At 40.1% G+C, this 13,773-nt stretch overlaps 2 long non-coding RNA genes across 2 annotated transcripts; one reads left to right on the forward strand and one right to left on the reverse strand.

The window, feature by feature from the left end:
- Positions 1 to 2,666: 2,666 nt before the first annotated feature.
- Positions 2,667 to 7,092, reverse strand: LOC135418468 (uncharacterized). Its single transcript, XR_010432468.1, has 4 exons — positions 6,917 to 7,092; positions 6,114 to 6,191; positions 3,053 to 3,151; positions 2,667 to 2,776 (listed from the first exon to the last, which is right to left on the reverse strand). It is a non-coding gene; the product is annotated as an uncharacterized LOC135418468 (long non-coding RNA).
- A 55-nt stretch (positions 7,093 to 7,147) lies between these two features.
- LOC135418469 (uncharacterized) lies at positions 7,148 to 12,241 on the forward strand. Its single transcript, XR_010432469.1, has 2 exons — positions 7,148 to 7,489; positions 11,993 to 12,241. It is a non-coding gene; the product is annotated as an uncharacterized LOC135418469 (long non-coding RNA).
- Positions 12,242 to 13,773: the final 1,532 nt, after the last annotated feature.

The following is a 13,773-nucleotide window of genomic DNA, read 5'->3' on the forward strand; positions in this document are numbered from 1 at the left end:
TCTATCTGTGGCAGAATGGTGGTGTGGGGCATATGAATCTCACCTTCAAAAGATATTCTTTCATTCTACGAAAAAACGCCGGCAAGCACAGGAAACTTCAATCAATGTCTTATATTGGAAAACTATGACACTGTCAAACCGGTGTCATTAAAGCTAACTAACCATATTAAACGAATATTAAAATATAGGTTTCTTTGCATAACATAATGAGTAAAACTGCTTTTAAGTTTTTCCCTGCGCTTTGAGGTGTAGGTGGCATTTTCATTCCAAAACTTTGAAGTCAGAACAAAATGTACAGGTAGAGGGTACTAGATCAAATAATAATCAACTTCAAAAAGCATTTTGGCTGTTAGATGTCCCAAGGCTAATTTCCTCTAGACATTTTAAATGTAAATGTCTAAACTCATTTAAAAATTGTAAATTGGTCTAGGTTCAATCAAAAACCATCCTGACACAGAACAGGGAGACTGGGCTAATTGTCATTTGTTTGTCAAATGAATTCCATTTGGAAAGCAATGAAACCTCCAAGCTAATTCTTTTAAGGTGAGCTGGTAGTTGTATTATCAGTTAAATGCAGTAAAATGGATAATCACATGATGATAATGAAAACTGAACCTGTGTTAGCACTCAGGCTTAGTCTGCCACAGGGCATATAGTGATGGAACTTAAGTACTGTAATGTTCCATTGGGCACAATGGCACCAAGTCTGCTCTTTAGCCTTACAGACACTTTCTTTGCATTTTAAAAAACTTTATCAAAGCACCGTGGCAATGTAGAAAATGTCAAAGTGAAATGCACTGTAGGCAAATTGAGATTTCATTAAGTTTAAATTTATTGCTTTTGACTGATGTATTACCATGCTTGTTAAGAACCAGTAATTTGGAATATCTGCCTGCCTGGTAAAATAGCTTTGTCTCCTTGCGTAATACTTTATATGGACTTTGAAAGACCACAGTAATTCAAAAAGAGAGTAAGTTATTTTATTTTTCTAAAGAACAATTTCAAATATTTTAAGGTTCCTGACCTAGTGGATCAATAGACTTATGTGTGTGTCCCAAGTGTGTTGTTGGTGCACATGGTAGAAAATTACAGCGCTGTTACTTTTTTTGCCTTGATACAGCATTGCATTCACTGACAACAGAACCTCGGGAAGCACTTAACAATTCTACTTGTTCTGCCACTTTCTGATATATTGGAATTAAAATGTTTTGAGAGATAAGGTACCCAACAAACTGGTGGGAGACCGTGTGCAGATGGATAATTTTTCTACGTAAATATATATACAGAGACATAAATTGTGCACCTACATGAGATTGTGCACAGGTCTGTTAAGAGCCAAAGCAGAGGTACAGATGTATCTGCACAGGTATTCTTTGCATTGCATGCTATAGGTGTTGTTTAGTTTGCCTCAGCTATGGAAAAAGCTACATTTGAGCTGCTGACATAAAATCTCTTAATGCACTCTGGTATGTTCTCGGGAAAGGATTGAATCAATAGTGTAGGACCAGCAGAATTCCTAACTGATGAGGAAGGTTAGGCCTTTGGGAACAGATTACTGCCCTTGGAGAGAGACCTGGATTGAATTTAGTATATTCCAGATATATTTATTTACACTATTTGCCAGGGTTTTATGGCAGAAGTGACAAAGTTTGTGAAACCCAGGAATGTGTTATCATGTTATCTGGTGTCTTAGATGGACAGTCAATATGAACAGACTGTAGACACACCTGTCCCAGTATCCAGTTCACCAAGTAATGAAATGGAAACAATAAAAGTCTTTGAACGAACAACAGACATTTGAGTCTTTAGGTTTAAACAAGAGGATTGTAGAACTCAAATGGGTTTCCTCCAGTGCTGCCAAGGCAGCCATATCTGTACTGGTGCCAACTGAGAGTCACACAACAAAGCTTGACTTGTGTCTGCCCATGAGCTTTCATCCCACAGAGGGTGGGTATATGTACTTCTTGGGTAGGGGATGAGGGAAAGAAAAGAGTTTTAAATTATACTTATTTTATCTACACTTTCAATGAAACTTCCAGTTGAAACCTGAGGAGAGAGAGATGTGGATTTCTATGAATTGAAACTGCATTTTCTTTTTTTACCATTTAAAAATAACATTCTGAAGATTAGGGCAGGTCGTGTGAATTAATTGAATTAAGACACAATCATTTGTCACTGGAAAAAAACTTATTTCTCTCCTCATGTGGAAACAACTTGCATCCCTTCCCCACAGTACTCAGGTTCTCCCAACCTTCCCTGCCTGTGACTGCAGAGTTACCAGAGCAGGACTTGGCTGCATCTGCACACCCACAACCCCAATTCACCTCGGGGAGATTTTCAGCAGGGGCACTCACTCCTCTTGGCAGTGGAACCTCCAAAAGCTTCCCTTGAACTCCAGGGCACAGTTTGACAAGGGGGTCTTCTGTCCCCAGAGGTGTCCAGGCTGACCAAGGAGCTTCCCAACCCAGAAGAGGTCCATGTTCACTACAAAGTCCTGAGAGAAAAGGAATCCCACCAAAGGTGGACACAAATCTCAAACCCCACTTAAAAATAAAGGCTTTCTGGTTTTGTTTTTGCACGTTGTACAAAGGTTACACCAACTCTCAGTAAGAAGGGTGCAAAGTAGGAGCTAAGGTAAAGCTTTTTATTTGATAAAACATCTGTTTTTTTGCTTTAAGACACATATGTGCAGCTCTCTTTGAAGTCCAGAAGAGCTATGCAAGGATACACTTGAGGGCAGAATTTGGCCCAATGTGATAACACAGGAGCCTGCAATCTGAAAAAGGAGTGTATTTATTACATTTTAAACATTTTGTGGGTTAATTCACATTAGCCAGGAAGAACTAATGCCTCTGAATAATTCTCCTTCTCAACACACACTTCATAACACTGTAAGAATTACAACTAAACTCCACCTTTCTGCTTTCTTCTAAGGCATTGGACAAAATTTGCATTTTGGAGTAAGCCACTAGCTGGAGCTAAAGACCTGTAGAGCAAATTCAAAGGAAAAAAGAAAAAAAAAAAAAAGAAAAGAAGGAGGAAATCCACAAACCTGAAGAGAAATCCAAACTTTTTAAGGCAGGCCTCTAACAGGTTTCTGATTGAGTTGTGGATACTGTCTGTCATTTGTTAGAAAGATAGAATGACCAGCCTAAAAAAATGAAAACATCCATATGCTTGAGTTGATGTCTAGCTGAACTAAACTGGAGCAAAGTCTGGTATTTAACAGCAGAATGAATCAAAACAAGCATATTGAAAAGAGCTTTATAAAAGCACCCAAAGGAGCAGTAAAGCAATGAAAGAAACGAAAATCTGAGATACTAAAGAAGTAATCAAAGGCAGAAATTAATTGTTAGTTAGTGTTTGGAATTGAGAAGGAATTGCCTAGGAATACAGAAAGCAGCTAACAAACCCTGTGACCCATTTGCTTTCAATTATTGATATTGCAAAGGCTCTTCAATATGTAATTGTTTAAACATCACCCCGAAAGATGCTTTCATGAGAGCAGAAGAAAAGGTCTCCTTTTGTAGATAGAGATCAATTTATCTTTGGCAATCAGATACTATATATCAGGTGGGAACTGAGCACTCCCTGGATCTGAAGGGTCAAAGTGAAGCAGAGAAACACAAAGAATATTCTGCACATTCTGCTGGTTCAGTGACACACACACAGGGTTTGATCTTCCCATGTAGTGTGTGGCACTGACATGACTTCAGTGGAGATGAGCACTGCTCTGAACCATACCAGCTGCCAGCAAAATGTGTTTCAATCTCTCAAGACTTTTCAAAGCATCACCAAATAAATGCCTAATATGCCAAATGGGATTAAAAGGGCCAGCTTTCCCTGCAGCTTTCCACAGAGGAAAATCAGCAGTAAAATGCCACTGGGGAGACAGTAAACATGTATTAAGTGTCTGTTTGTGCCTTCTGTACACTCAGCTGCAGCATCTGAGGCAGGCAGGGCCTCACACCTGGGGTGAGGATGTATATGGATAAGTTGAATGTTCCCACAAGGGTTACACATGTCACGCTCATCTCATGCTGCCCTTGCCATGATTCAACAAAACACTCAAATATGAATGCAGATTTAAACACTTGCTTAAGAGCTCTCCTGCAGCTGGCTGATAACCACTTGTTAGTCTCAAGCCAGGTATTGAATATATGGCTTAGTTAGTATATGGAGGCATTTGTTTTCCACAGTAAATTTAGCTTTCAGAGGGTCACATATGTACCACAGAAATGGCTGTGTTCATTTCGGCAGTGATAATTTTCCTAATTGAAATAAGTCCTGTTCTTTCAGCAACTGGTAGTTACTGGATTCGTAGACATACTCTTAAGATTATGCTGTTCTGAATTTTTTAGAAGTAGTTTTTTTTTCACCCTTTTCTCCAAGGATAAAAAAAAATTCCCAAAGTTGTAAAAGCACGCTTTAAAATTAATGGTGGGTTTTACACACACAAATATACCATATCTATTAATTTCATACACAACATACATGATACCTAATTATATTGAATGTGACATATTCTTTAATAATTTTATAATGCAAATTTTTTTAATCTACAATCTCTCTTGATTTGTAGGACTACCTCCATTAAACACAGATAGGTACTATAACTTGAACTGGACTTTTCGTTTCACTCTTTAAACTTAAACAGAGCTGCTTTCACATGTGAACATGAGACTTTCTTTCCTGACTCAGGATAGGGGTTTTTTTTAAAAGCAATTTCCACTCAACTGCTTTCCCAAACCAACAACCTGCAGATGTAGTAAACAGCTGCATTTTCTCAACAATACCACAATTCTGACCATTTATGCTTTTCTTTGAATTGAAAAAAATAAACTTTGAATCAACACCACCTGCAGAACTCTTTCCAGCACTATGCTGAGTGTACTTATGTGCTGCTCCATAGGATTCAGAGAGAAATCACATTGTTTTAGTGCCCTTGGCACCATTGCAAATGGAACTTGTATATTGCTATACTTAATGATTCAGAAAAGTCTCATTATGGGTCACTTTGTGGTATCTGTCATTAACTTCTGAAAATCAAGACAAAGAAATACATAAGAAACACAAAGAACTCCATGTGTACTTCTGTATGTTCTACTTGGATGAGTGTTTGAAAAATTCAGTCAGAAAAAGTGCAATATTCCTGAACTGGTGACTGCCTTTATTCTCTTGCACACACTAAAACAGTCCCACATGGGCTGAACACAGGAATACCTTTTTACCTGGGTAGATAGGGATGGGACTAGGGGGAATGGTTTTAAACTAAAGGAGAGATTTAGATTAGATATTAGGAAGAAATTCTCTACTCAGAGGGTAGTGAGGCACTCAATAGGTTGCCCAGAGATGTTGTGGATGCTCCTTCCCTAGAAGTGTTCAAGACCAGGTGGGATGGGGCTCTGAGCAACCTGGTCTAGTGAGTGGCATCCCAGCCCATGGCACAGGGCTTGGAACCAGATGGTCTTAAAGGTCCCTTCCAACACAAACCATTCTGTGATTCTCTGAATTTAGAATGCAGCAGGGGCAGACTCAGCCTTACTTGAGGCCAAAAGCTTCTCTAGGTTTAAAAAGCTGAGGTGCAAGCTGGGAAACTTCCAGAGCAGGTAAACCAAGGTGTGGGAGCCTTCACTGCAAGACCAAGGAATGAGCCCAGTGACTCCATTTCCCTGTGCCACCACATGCACCCTTACAGGAATTCAGGGTCCATGGGCAGCTAGGTGCACCTGACCCCAACTGTTTGGACACTATCACATATCATTGCCTAGAAAGGAGGGGCACAATTCTTTTATGCCCTCCCCACGTGAATCTCGTCAAACCAACACTGCAGTCTTGTGAGTTTTTGGAGCACGGGTAGGAGATGACACAGGAAAAGAGAGTTGTGCTGCACAGAAAAGCACATATCGTGCAGGAAAAGCAGGTCGGGAGCAAAGCCGTGAGCCCGATGTTTGTTTTGGAGTGAAGCAGCAGAGGATTGAAAGGCAGCAGGCACAGGGTGTAAAGGAACACTGAGGGCTGGCTGGGCAGGGAGTGCCTCTCAGTAACTCGGTACCGCGTGTATCCCTCAGAAATCGCACCTCTCACACAAAGACACTGAGTCATTTACATACCCTCATCAGCAGTGCGAAATGGCTCCTTGTGGAGTCAGACATTTGGAAACAGATAAAGCCCTAAAGAATGCTTCTTTTCTCCCTAAGAGATTAATGTAGATGTGAACACATTAGCGCTGTTTAAGGGAGAGCATTCTCTTTGACAGATAACTGGGATTGGGAATATTAGATTACCAAATAATGGACCTTTTAAATTCTGTCATCATTACTTATCAGGTACATTAGTTTAAAACCTGCAATTTTGAACTTAGCATTATTGAGCTTTTGAAAGATTAAATTACTGAGCTTTTGTTTGTGAATGGCTCTGTGAAATTTCCTGAAAAGGATAGTCCTCGTCCTTCATTGTGTAAATGTGAATGCCAAATAACATACTTTATTGATATTTACAGACATACAAATGATAGGACTAATGCACCTTAATGTCTGTCTCCCCGAGTGAAAAGGCAGAGCACTGTTAGATAATATGGTTCACTGTTCTCTTTTGTAAACCCATTTGGAAGAGTTAGTTTTTATCCCTCCCTTCTCTTCCTGAAAACCTTATTCGCACAAGTAGCTTCTCAGAGGCAGGTTTGCAGTACAGGCCTCCTTCTAAGGGTCACTTTTTTTTACTCATTAGGTAGATCAAAAAATCTATAACTCAAGTTACAGAGGTAGCTTGCATGTATCAGTTGGCAAGAGAGCCACGTCCAATACTTAAAAAAATAGATATTTATAAGCACATCCACAACTGCATTAGATAGGGAGGATAAAGTGCCACATTCATTGGGTGATCAGCCCCAGTCAGGGGTTTAGGAACAAAACACCTGCTTTGCTGTTAAATCCCTCTGCTGCCTGCTAAGCATTTTTCTCACTATGTTCAGGAACAGGGTGATCCTGCAAGATCTGCTCCAACAACCATCCCGAGGTACTTGACTGTGATGACACAGGTACCATCTGTGTCCTGGACTGTGATGACACAGGTACCATCTGTGTCCTGGACTGTGATGACACAGGTACCATCTGTGTCCTGGACTGTGATGACACAGGTACCATCTGTGTCCTGGACAACCTGTGACCTTCCTCTTCCTCACACCGAACTGTGAGATTGAGTCTTCAAGGCAGGATTTTCAAAGCTGAATAAGGAAATTAATCTCACAAATCCCTTAGACATATAATGCAAATTGGGTGTTTTCCTTATACCAACACCTTTGAAAACTCCCACTGAGTTTCTCGAAGTTGTTTGGTGAGAGAAAGACTTTCTATTTTTCAAACTTTTCCAGCTTTTTAAGAAGTCAATAGAGGAGTGAGCCAACAAATATGAAGAGTGATAAGAGTGACAGCCATGAAATGCAAAAGGAATGTTTGTGAGAATATATGTTTCTTTAATGAGGTAGGAGGTAGGTTCAAATTATGCTCATAAAACAAAATCAGAGAAAAAGAAAAGATGTACTGTAAATATCCCTGACTCTGCATTAGACCCTAAATGTAGGTACTGCCTGTGCCTAAACAACTCAAAACACTTGGAAACAGTTTAAAATATATTTTGTTTTGCTTGTTCAGCTTTTATGGGGTTTTTCTGTGTTTTTTTTTTTTTAAGTTACCATGTTTTTTCATGCCTCTGAGATAAAACCTGTTATATTTGCGAGCCAGACTTCAAATAGATGAGTGTTCTGTATATGTTAAAAGAAAGGAAATTATTTCAAAACCAAAGTCTCTTCTTCTGAATGATGCTTTCTTCCTTTTTCCCCCACAAATGAAATATACTTTCAATTCAGATGCAAAGAGCTGGACATCTATTCAACACATCAATTCAGTTAACAGTGAGAAGCATAATCTAGCTACAATATTCATGAATTGCTTATCAGGTCAAGTTTAAAAGCCTCCAAACTCTTGTATGTTCTTAGGTGTCTTTGTTATACTTGGATACTTGTAAGACTTGCAAAATATCACACAATCATCAAAAAAAGCAACGGAGCTACTCATCAAAAATGAGTTTCATTCTGTCCTCAAAATGGTATTACTCTTGTTAGCACTCACTGAGAGGGGAAAAGATGAAGATAATATACTTGTACTTATTTTTAATTTAGAGCAATTGTGTTGAATAATACCTAAATTGCTCAAGGTACAATTTGTGTCACATAACAAAGATGGTATTTCCTATAGATTTAAACTGCTTTAGCTGTTTCTTTGACTCCTAAACCATTGACTGTACATCACTCTGTACCGGTGAATTTTAAAATGTACCATCCACCTTCTAGTGGAAGATGTCCCTGCCTATGACAGGGGGTTGGAACCAGATGCTCTTTAAAATCTCCTCCAACTAAAACTGTTCTATGAGTCTATGAAAAAATAATAAGCATGTGCAAACAAAGGAAAAAATAATCAAGCCAAAATGAGTATACTGATTCATCAGCCCAAAATGAACAAAGCTGTGGATAAGAAGAACACTTCAATATGAGGTTGGAGACGTGAGAGCATCATCTTTCTGTGTGACATGAGGGTTATGGGTGCTTTACCATTTTTGTGCAACATGAAACAAGTCAATATGGCTCACTCCAGCCAGGGCTAATATCTGCTTTTGTATTTGGGAAGTAATGTGACTTGGAGACCCACAAATGTTTTTTCTTGCCTGTACAAGCTCTTTTTATCACACTAAAAGCTCATTACCATTTCAATTTTTAAATCATGATTCTCATTAATTGCTACTGAAAAAAAAGGCTCCAGGTTTGAGCTGTGTGTGGTGCCAGAGAGCTTGCATGAGCATCCAAACTTTTTCCCAAAGTGTATGGGAAAGTACTCAATGGCTCAGCAGATGAATACACTGGACTATCCAGAACCCCAAGGCAAGGGTGGTAAAACTGCTTCCTCCCTGAGCAATTATTCATGAGGATCTTTTCACCTTCCTTTAAAGATGTGGATAGAAATGGATCCTGAGATCCATGGCAAGATTGTAAGATTTTGAGGGATAAGGTTCAGGGGACTACATGATCTTGAAAGTCTCCTTCACCTTGGATGATTCTGTGATCAATTAGTTGAAACCAGTTTTCTCTGGTGTTCTCCTAAGAGGGTTAAGGTCTTGGTCCCACTGGTGGCAAATGTCTTCAACTCACGAGCAGCAAAACTGTTGAAAATGAAACCTTTTCTTTTGAAGATGAACATGAAAATATACAAACTCCTTGAACAATCTCATCTGAATGCACAGAAACCTGTTTAAAGAGCATGTGCTGCTTCTTCCATCCCAAACAGTTTTCAGGCATTTCAAGCCGTACCCTGTGGACAGGTACAACGCCAGAAACACCCACTGCTCTTCAGACAGGGTAAAAGACAAGAGCATCTCCTACCCACTGGAATTTCACAGTTCTCCAGTGAAAATAACGAGAAAGTAAGGAAAGCCAGCTTTTCCCTGCTGCCCCTCCTTCCACATCCTCCCTTCTGCTCCTCTAAACCTTTAAATACAGAACCAATGAAATGAAGTTTTTAAGCCGAGCTCAGCTGCACACTGGCCTTGCTATGCCCAGCAGCAAAAGCCTTTGGCTGCAGACAGAACGTGTTCTGTGGCATGCTGGGCACCTCACACGAACAACACTGCTGCTGGAGGGATGTGTGAGGCACTAGCAATGTTATTTATGCCTATTAACAGAGAGTCTTTCAGATAATGACCGACAAATGTGCTTTAGTTTAGGACACAGAACAGAAAGATTACATACTAATAGCAACAGCCAGGAAAGAAACATGATAGGCAGGGACAAAGAAGAGCAAACAAGGGAGACAGAATTTGAAAATGGCAAAGATGCAAGCAAATATTTGTGCAGGCTAGCTAATGTCAACCCACCCTGCAGTGCCTGGGCCGTGTGGCCCTTAAGAAGGACCCTGAGCTCCATCCTGTCTGTCTCTCAAGGGGAGAAGGCTTATCCAGCTAGAAAATACCCCAGCACTTTGGGGAAGATATTTCTCAGACGTGGTTTAGAGTGGAGGTCTCAAAGAGATACTTGAGACACTTGAGATTGTTAAGCACAAAAAGTTAAAAAAAGCTGGTGGAGTGCTGGGCCTGACAGAAGCCTCTGTGGTGAATTTTGAGGGACCAGCAATGCTGATACACATTCTCTGAGGTGTTTGTATTTTGTTAGGTGTAGAACTAAAGTCCAGAACTAAACAGAAATATTCCACTTAGAAAAATAAAGTTTAAGTAAGTTCAGGCCTCAAATGCGTGTGTTTACAGCTCAGGTAGATGTGGAGGTAAAATAGAGCAAACGTTATTGGAAGACAAGATGCAAATTAGAGAGTCTAATCTCTCTGCAGTGATCAGCACACTCACTTTATCTGGTTTCCATCTGTCATCTGAGCTGCAAGTTTACAGGCAATGTACTGTCTGTCCTAAAATCTACATCTCTGATAAGGCATTGGGTTTTCTGTCTGGAGAGTCTCCTCCATGGAGATAACCAGGCTTTTTATTTGGGGAAAAAGGTAAGGGAAGTCACAATCATGCTGGAAAACAGAAAGCTTTTCCATCTATTTTCACTTTCAAAAAACCATCACATTTCAAAGTTTTCTCCTGGAATGGGAATAAAATTTCCAAGTTCAGAAAATCTGTTTAGACCAAACAGAAAGTTTGTTTTCAGGTGATGGTGAAGGGTACTATGAATGGAGCTAAACGGAACTAAAAAGATCATTAGATCAACAGGCTTTTCCAAATAGTTTTCCTCTGATTAATTTTCCTAATAGCTCACAAAACTCACTGTTAAAGAGTTGACTGTATTATTAAATAAAAAACTTAAAAGCATGGATGAGGGTGCTGTGCTGGACAGAAGTCTCTGGGGTGAGTGTTGAGGAAGCAGAAATGTGGACATTTCTCAGTACTATTCTAGAGTGAATTTAAAAGGTTTTTCCTCCTTTTACATCAGGTCTAATTTCAACACAAAAATTGTTCTATGCTTGCAAGAAAGCACCAGGAGTAGCAAATCTGAAACCAGTCTGTAAATGACATGAGACACCAAGACATGAATTCCTGCTGCCTACACTCTGGATAACAGGGTTTCTACCCAGCTGCACCTGCTGGGTCACCCTACAGGCTGGGGAAAGGCAGAAGTGTTTTGAATCAAACCTATATCACCCCTAAACTGTGCATGGAATCCATGTGGCTTTCTGACTGCCAGCTAAGACTGGCTATAGCCAACTTGGGTATTAGCTTATTAAAAAAGCTGAATTTATACATCTCTAAAATTTACAAATATTTTTATTTATGTATATAGAATTCTGTAAAAAGAAATAAACACTTCTGAAACACAGACCCTTTGTGAGCAGGCCCCTGAAGACAAATTTGAAACCCCTCTAAGTAAATCTGCTGCTGCTTTTTTTGCCCACTTATTAAACTGGTTAAAAAAAAAAAAAAAAGAAAACCAGAGTGCCAAAAACTTGCATAAAACTGATTAAAACTTGTAAGCCCTATGTGCACCAGGTGTCAAATCTAGATGCAATGTGCCTTATATTACCACCTGTGCTTATCTTATTCTGGCCAAAAAAATATCCTGTGCAGATGTGCAGGAGGAGGAGGAGGAGGAGGAGGAAGGTAACGGTGCTTCAGAGCAAGGGGAGAAAGGGGCAGCTTTGGCTGAGGCTTTCTCAGCAAGGCTGCAGTGAAGGAGCATTCAGCTGCACAGCAGAGGGTGGCCTGGTCTGTGTGCACAGATCTCTGCAGATGTGGACACCAAGGAGATGCTTTTTGCCAGCTCTGTGTGCTGCTGCTGATCCATCTGCACGTGGTGGCAGTGCCAGCTGCAGTATTTCCTGTGATTGATAAAAGGATCAGTTAGACAGAGTCTTTCATAGTTGTCATAATCACCACATTTATGAGCTGATCCTGACATTTCTTTTTCTTTCCACTTTTCTCCTTTCTGCTGCAGAAGTAGCTGAAGAATTCTGATGAGATGGGAATGACAGTAATTAAACCCTTACCTGCACCCAGTGGGCAAAGTTCAAACCCAAATGAGAGGAGTTTGGATAGAGAAGGAATGAATTTCTTTGGTGATCCTGGTTTCTCAGTTTCTGTGGAGCACCAGGTCCACCAGGGAAGTGCTGCTTGCTCCATGAATACATCGTGTTTCTTCTGCATCATCCCAAAATTCATTAAAACTATGGATGAGACCCTGGAAGACTTTTCTTAGACCTGCTGCATTATTTCCTGTATAGGAAACATGCCATTTACATCCCTCTCACTCAGCTGAGAGAGGTTCTCAGCAACACTTCCCCACAGTGACCTGCATCACTCCTCTACAGCTCTTTGGAAGGTAGGGCATCCAAGCCAGGGGGAGAGAGACACTTTGAGCATTTGCAAGATTTTGTTATTCAAAACACAGTTAGAAAATGGCTCTAGGAATTTAATTAGAAACTTCCATTAGGAGATTAGATGACTAGAACAAAGAAAACCAGTGAAAAGGCTTCTTATTAAAACCAGTAGCACTGCAGAATATTGATAATATAACAAAGGAATGAGTGGATATGCATAGCAAATTATTAAAGGTTACAGATAAATGTCCAGAAGTTGCTTAGTTTCTGGTTATCCCAGTACATACAGAAGCCACTGAGACAAGATGACATACAGTCCCTGTCCCTGCAGAACTCAGGGGCTGAGGAAAGACAGAGGTATTTGAGCACAAAGCAGTGCTGGGTGTTACTTGTTTGAATCTTTCCAGCTCTAGTGTGTAAATGAAGCATGAACAAACACACACAAGTCCACAGGTCAGCAAGGATTTTAGCTCCAGAGATCAGTAAATGTAAACTCCTCTGATAAAGAATCATGCCTGGAAAAAGGTGAGTTTATGCCTGGAAAAGGACTGGAGCAAGAAGAGTCTCACAGTGCTATGACACTGCAGAATCCCTAAACACCATTACTGGGCAATGTCAGCTCAGGTGAGTCTAAGTCCTAGAAATTTCAGCCAAGAAAACTATCTGGGAAGAATCCTTGGGCTGGGAATAAAAAAAAAAAAAAATCAGTAAAATACTTAAGGTCAAACTTGGACATAATTTGAATAAGTTCACCTTTTGAGGACTCAGATGAGTTGTTGCCATTTGTGGTAAATACTTAGAATTTACTCACAACAGTTCTACTGTTTCCATCCAAGACTGGTTCATGTTCACAGTAACCACTCAACCACAACTTCCTGTGGTTCTGCCCTCTACAACCATCTGATCTGTGCCCAGTTTTATAGTTTATACAGCTCAGAGTCCAGTCTTATTTAAATCATTCTTTATGATACAGTCTGGCCCACTTTTGAATCCACGCTTCAGATTCTCAAGACAGTCAAGAGCAGCCAATGGGTTTGTAGCATGTATGGAACAAATGTCTGGGCTGCAAAGCATCTTCCTTTTCAAATCCTCAGTGCCAGATTTCCCCAGCCATCAAGTGTGAGACTGTTGGTGATGTCTGCACAGCAATGCAATCCTGAGCTTGCCCAGGGCCACTCACCATGCTGATGTAGGTGTGTTGCTGTCAGTGCCCCAGTTAGGTCATGCAGAGTTTGATCAGATATCTTTGAGTGATACTTCAGAAAATATAGAGTGATGAACTGTAATTTTCAAAAATGTCTTGCTTACCAACCATATCCAGAGTCCATTTCTATGAACACTGATAAACATGCACTCTATAACTCCTTGAGAAAAAACTCTTTAAGTAATCAAGACAAAA

Source organism: Pseudopipra pipra, chromosome 8 (assembly GCF_036250125.1).
Source record: "Pseudopipra pipra isolate bDixPip1 chromosome 8, bDixPip1.hap1, whole genome shotgun sequence".
NCBI classification, from domain to species: domain Eukaryota; kingdom Metazoa; phylum Chordata; class Aves; order Passeriformes; family Pipridae; genus Pseudopipra; species Pseudopipra pipra.